Consider the following 6,652-nt stretch of genomic DNA (forward strand, 5'->3'; position numbering starts at 1 on the left):
GCCTCTTTCTTGCCCTATTGCAATGCTATGGTTAGCCATCTGCTAATGGGTGCAAAAAATGCACAATCCGTATGCCCAACTGGATAAAAAGCAAAAGACCCTCTTGATAAAAAGATGACTTCAAAGATACAGTAAGCCATGCTCATGACTTAAAGGATCACAGCTGGTTGATGATATGCAGTGAAGAAACCAACATGCTATGCATGTATTTGTAGACAGGTGGCAGTGTTCCACCAGTTGTAGGAAACAGAACTATAAAAGCCAAGCTGTGCGTTAAAGGGGTGTTTTAATTTTGAGTTCGGGTTTTCTGCAGGGCATACTTTTCATTATGACAGAATTTCTGCGAGTTTGTTTTCAGTTTTTTAAAATTGCTTTCAGGCACATTTTTCAGGTTCAGGAATTTTGGCAACTGAAAATCACGCCCTGACAAGGAACCATAACCTGCATTTTAAAAGGACCCCCCCATGGCCCTTTAAGGTCTGTCCCAGGGATTGAACTCAGGAATTTGTGCATACAAAGTAGGTACCCTACAACTGCACTATAGCCCCGCCCCTAGGGGAGAAATTTAGGCTCTGGGATTTTATGAGAGCTATGAAACTGCTTCCTTCCACGAGTTGCCAGACGCCCTTGCAGAGACAGACTGGTGTAGTGGTGAGTGTCAGACTAGGAGCTGGGTTCAGATCCTCATTCTGCACTGAATCTTGCCTGATGACTTTGGGCTGGTCACTCTCTCTCAGTCTAACCTACCTCACAGGCTTTGGGGGGAGGGGAAACTGGAGGGGAAGAGCCCGACGTATGCCGACCTGAGCTCCTTGCAGAAAAGGTGGAATAAAGATGTTCCAAATAAATAAATGTACTAAATAAAGTAGCAAGTGCCCCAATTTGCTTCCTAAAATTTATAATGCCCTCAAGATTTGTAGAGCATCTCAGGACAGGTTATGGCCTGGTTAAGAATCACTATACTAGAGACACATGTACCCGTTGGCTGATTTGGGAAATATGTCTATCTGTCTGATCTGCCTCCTGGCAGCAAGAAGACAATTGGACTTGCTTCCACCATAAAAAAGTGGCATAATACAGTGGATGGGGCCAGCCATGATTGCTACTAGCATTGGTGCTATGCCAAAGCAACTGACCAGAACCAAATCCGACTGGGTTTCCTCCTGATGTCCTTAACAACATGTTATGTATTGAGCCTGAACTGTTCTTGCAAAATGACTTAGCTTGGGATGCATAACAATAGATCGCCAGGATCCTAGAATGGACCAATAGGGAGACAGGGATCCTAGAGTAAACCAAATGGGAAACAATAGAGTGTAAATAGCTTATCGTTGGGAGCGGGGTGTGTTTTGGGTGTAACCCTTTTCAGGCATAAATACCTGGCTTCGGCCAGGGATAGTAGTCTTCTTTCTCTTGCTGAATCACTAATAAATGATGAGCTGATCACTTCTACGTGTCTGAACCCAGTATATTTCACAACAGCTTGATTTGGAGGCATCAAAAGGGTGATGGGGGAAATATAGCTGTATTTTATGGTCCAGTGACCTCTTTCTGTAACATGATGCAGTCACCCATCTCTCTCCCCCTCCCCCACACCAACCTTGTAACATTTGCAGCAGGATGAAGCTTTCCATGGCAGGGAGATTATGGGTGATTTCCCACAAGCATTACTCCGCACTCACTCCTCCTTTTGCCCCGATGGTACGTGTCAATTTCACACAAGCTGCTGTGTGGTCGCATTTTGCCCCGCAGATTCGTGCGATTTCCCCCGCGTCTACTCAATCCTCAAAAAACAGGATTGAGTAGACTCAGGGAAAATCCCACAAAGCTGCGGGGCAAAATGCGGTCGCGCAGCAGCTTGTGTGAAATTGACATGTACCATTGGGCCAAAGAGAAGCAGCGCTTGTGGGAAATCACCCTATATTTATCACCTCTTGCAGATCGAGCCAGGTTTGGTTGCTCATTGCGGTTTGCACCTATCCCCAGCTGTCAGCCCACAGCCAGGAAGCAGCATTTCCAGTTAACACTGCATCTTGCAGAGCAATGTATTGAGCACTATATTTCTTTGCTGGGTCCAAAAGACACTTCTATCATAGAAATATCGTATGGTTTCTCAAAGCTATAACAACAAAAGCCTGATTGCATATCCAAGGCCCCGGTCACACGGGCCAGATAACGTGTGGGGGGGAGGCATGGCTATTTGCGCTGTCGCATTCCGATCCACCATTAGGCAATCAGACGCGACGGTGGCACACTGGGGCTACCTCCATTGGCACGCGCAGCAAAGAGGACGACCCAGGGGAATAGCCGCGCGCCGGCGCGATCCCACCACAGGAGTCCATATGCAGCCCATGGAAAACCATTTGCCAGTAGGTTGTTGCAGGTACCTTTCAAATGCGCATCTTCGGCGGCATGCCACGGGTTGGCCACGGGTGCGCTACGCCTCCCAGATGTTCCAGTGTGATCGTGCCCGGAAAATCCGCCCAACTATCGTGCCTTCCGCGGGGCAAATGCTCCGTGTGAACAGGGCCCAAGTGTACTATCCACTGTGTGGCTCAGATGCCTGTGAATAATCCCGTGTTAACTCTCCACTGAAACAGGCTCCCATGTTTTTTTTAACAAAATATGTATATTGCAATCAAAATTATTTTAGTGAAACTCACTGCAATCCTAAACAGTTATATTGTTCTAAGTAGGGATGGGAACGAACCACAAAAAGGGAGCGGTGGTGCAGGCAGTAGAACGCCTGCTTTAAACATCTATGAGCAGCCATTGTGGCTGTTCGAATACCACCGTGGCCGGAGTGAGCTCCCGGCCTTCATCCCAGCTCCCGCCAACCCAGCGGGCCGAAAGCTAAATAACATCTGTGGCGAGTAGGCAAAATGGGTACCTGCCCTTAGACGGGTAGGGGGCACCCACCTCTGTCGGATAGATGGCAGTGTGGCATCGGTGGCGGCAGCATGACCACGGCGGCGGCGGCGGCGCGACATCGGCGGCGGCAACCCTGGTGGAGTAGATTGGAGCGATCCCTGGTGGCCAGAGGGAGGCAGCGAGCAACAACGAGCGACGACGGGCGGCTGAGATCGAGGCGCGCAGGCGACGACGGGCGGCTGGGATCGAGGCGCGCAGCAATGACGCAGGCACGGCGGTGCCTGTTGGACAGAGCCGGCCAGCGAAGGGGCTGTGCGCCGCGAGGTACTGCTGTGCTGTGGTCGCCGAGGAGTATCGCGAACCAGGAGGGGACCGCGCCGCGCCGACCCAGGTTGCCGAGAAAAGAAGACAAGCGCCGTGCTGAACCAAGAAGACATACTCCACCGAAAATGGGTGCTGGTAGGCTGTCCCCCCCCCCACTTTCAATGTGTGGCCCAAGATAGGGAAATTAAGTCACTAGGACGACAAAGTGTTAGCCGCCCAGAGACCCCTTCGGGGGTTAGGGCGGGGTATCAAGCCTAAGGTAAATAAAATAAAATAAAATAAAAAAATGCAGCTTGGTTCATGGTTGAACTGGGTGGTTCACTGGTGAACTGAACCAGCTTATCGTTTGTGTCTCCCAGCAAACCCCACTGACATGGATCACTGTTCCTTTAAACGGGGTTTGCAGAAAGCCAGAAAAAACAGCTGAGCAGCAGAGAGCGCCCTGCTCTCCACCACTCAGCCATTTTGGACTTTCTTCTGCAGTCCCTTTAAAGCCTGAAAATGGGGACTCAACTTTTTCCTTTCACAGTAGTATCACCTGCAGTTTAGCACATCTCTGTACCATTGGATATTGCACTACTGTGGCACTGTACCAGTCATTTGCAAATGGATAGCATTTGCAAATGGGTGGACAAGACAAACCATTGGCAAACTATTCATCATTATCATCGTGGTCGTAGTCGTATGGCAGTGTGTGTGGCATAGCCAGGCGATTGTCTGGCAGTTCTTTTAGTGTTATACACCACTAGATAGTGAGAGACGTTTCAGAGGTGGTTTGCCATTGCTTGCCCCTGGCATTCCTTGGAGGTCGCCCATCCGAATACTAGCCAGGGCCGACCCTGCTTAGCTTCCAAGATCGGACGAGATTGGGCTAGCCTGGGCTACCCAGGTCAGGACAGCAAAGGATTGTTAAAAAGGTAAAGGTACAGGTTCCCTTGCTCGAAAGCCAGTCGAGTCCGACTCTAGGGTTGCGGTGCTCATCTCCGTTTCAAAGCCGAAGAGCCAGCGCTGTCCGAAGACGTTTCCATGGTCATGTGGCCGGCATGACTAAACACCAAGGCGCACGGAACGCTGTGACCTTCCCACCAAAGTGGTACCTATTTATCTACTTGCAATTTCTTGCTTTCGAACTGCTAGGTTGGCAGGAGCTGGAACTAGAGACGGGAGCTCACTCCGTCTTGCGGCACCCGGGTCTCGAACTGCTGAACTACTGACCTTCCACAGCCTGCAGTTCAGCGTCTTAACCACTTGAGCCACCGCAGCTCCTAAAGGATTGTTACAGGGACATGTAAGGGAAGATCCTCACAACTGTTTTAACCAGAAAGAACTGCTGAGAAAATACCATATTTCACAAAAACATAATTTATTTATCTAGGACATTTTTATCCCACTTTTCCTTCAAGGTGTAGATGGCAGCATACATGGGCATCTCCTCCTCCTTTTGACCCTTTCCCAGTGTGGGGTAGTGGTTAGAGAATAAGACTAGGATTTGGGAGCCCCAGGTTCAAATCCCCACTCTGCCATGGAAGCTTGCTGAATGACCCAGGCCAGTCATCCTCTCTCTTAGCCTGACCCACCTCACAAGGTAGCTGTTTTGAGGATAAAATGGAAGAGGGGAGAACAATATTGTAAGTTGCTTTGAGATCCCATTAAGAAGAAATGCAAGGTATTAAAGAATTCTTTTAAAAACACAACCCTGTGATGTAGGTGAGACGGAGAGATTGACTGGGACCAAGGCCATCCAGAGCACTTCCATGGCAGAGTGGGGATTCGAAACCGGGTCTCTCTCAGATCTTAGCCTGACAGCTTAACCACAACACCAGGCTGGCCTCTGACAAACAAAGGAGACCTTTCAGTTTAGCTTCACAATTCATCATGGAACTACTTGGAAGAGCAAGTCCAGAAAGCAACAGAAAAGAGAGCATTTCTAGAACTAAACTTTATTGTGTTTGTGTCTGCCCCCCAAGGTTTCCCTTTCCCTTCTAAGAATGTATGACAGATAAGGTCATTGGTCAACCAAATCTGCAAGAAGAAGACAATAACCAGGAAAAAAAGATCTCTGTGATGCAACATCCTGCGCATGGATGGCCCACACTAGCAACACAGAGCAGCTAAGAGGCCCAACTGGAATGGCAAAGGCTTCTTCGTGCTGAAGGCTGGAAAAGATGGCATCTTTCAACCTCAATTGCCTTTCTAAAATTGCTATAGGACTTTAATATACTTGGAACCAAACTTGTTGGGAACAAAGGGAGAGCAGGAGATATTTATGGGGTACACCTCCTACCTCTTGCTCCTCTTTGGAGTCATCATTGGCTCAGAGACTCACAAAATCTGCAGGTCTGGTTTAAGTAGGAGGTAAGGGCCTCCTACTGGCCTGGGTCCCCCGCTCCCTGCTACCATTCAATAGGCCAGCAGGAGAAAAATGAGATGAGGGAATTGGTGTCCTTCCATGTTGTGATGTTCCTTCTGGAATGAATAGGAAGTGATATCAGCACACCAGGGTAATGTTCTAGGATTTGTCCAAAATTCTATGGTAAAACCATACAGTGTCGACCCCATGCTAAAGCATTACCCTGATGTGCTGACATCACAAGAAATGTTCTCTCACCAGAGAAAAGCTTGCCATGTTTTCAAGCCAAGTAAAGGGTTAAAGCGAGTGAGTATTCATTCTAGAGGGGCTGCCAGCTGTTACCGGCACCCTCAGATTCCAGGCATCATGCGGGGTGAATGCATGAGACCAAAATGAGGTGGGTGAATTCACTGGCCCCTAAGAGCAACCTGGGCCTGGGAAATTTTGTTCCCTCCATTTCTTTTCCCCCTTGGTGACCCTTATTTCTTCCACACTAACATATTTTGTCACTCATATTTCCCTATCGCTTTGGGTGCCCCCCCCTTTCCACATGTGGTTTGCTCCCTCTGGGACTACTAGAGGGAGCATAACACATGGGGGGGGGGGAACCCTGAAGCAATAGGGGCAAACGAGTGACAAAAATGTCAGTGCGGACTTGGCCCTTGTCTACAAGTAAGCTGACAAGTTTTGTCCGTACTTTGTTCCCATACAAGGCTGTTTACAGGGTAGGGTTGCCAAGTCCGTCCTCATTGCGGAGTGGGGGACTCCTGGGTTGATCCCAGACCGCGCACCGCATCGCATCCACGTCACCAGGAAGTGACATGACGCCGCCGGGCATGCTGGGGGTGGGACCACAACCATCTGAGGGGAAAACATAGAGTTTTCCCTCGGATGACCGTGGCCCCGCCCCCAGCATGCCCGGCATGGTCACATCACTTCCTGGTGATGTGCACGTCGGGGTGGAGTTCTCCCCGGGGCCTGATCTGGCTGCGGCGGGGAACGGGCCTCTGGGGCAGGGGTTTCCCCACCCCCTGGAGGGACTTGGCAAGCCTATTACAGGGTAACGCAAACATATGAGAGAATCTTAGCCCCAGTGATTTACGATCT

Source organism: Gekko japonicus, unplaced genomic scaffold, assembly GCF_001447785.1.
Source record: "Gekko japonicus isolate JY-2015 unplaced genomic scaffold, Gekko_japonicus_V1.1 scaffold3460, whole genome shotgun sequence".
NCBI classification, from domain to species: Eukaryota; Metazoa; Chordata; class Lepidosauria; order Squamata; family Gekkonidae; genus Gekko; species Gekko japonicus.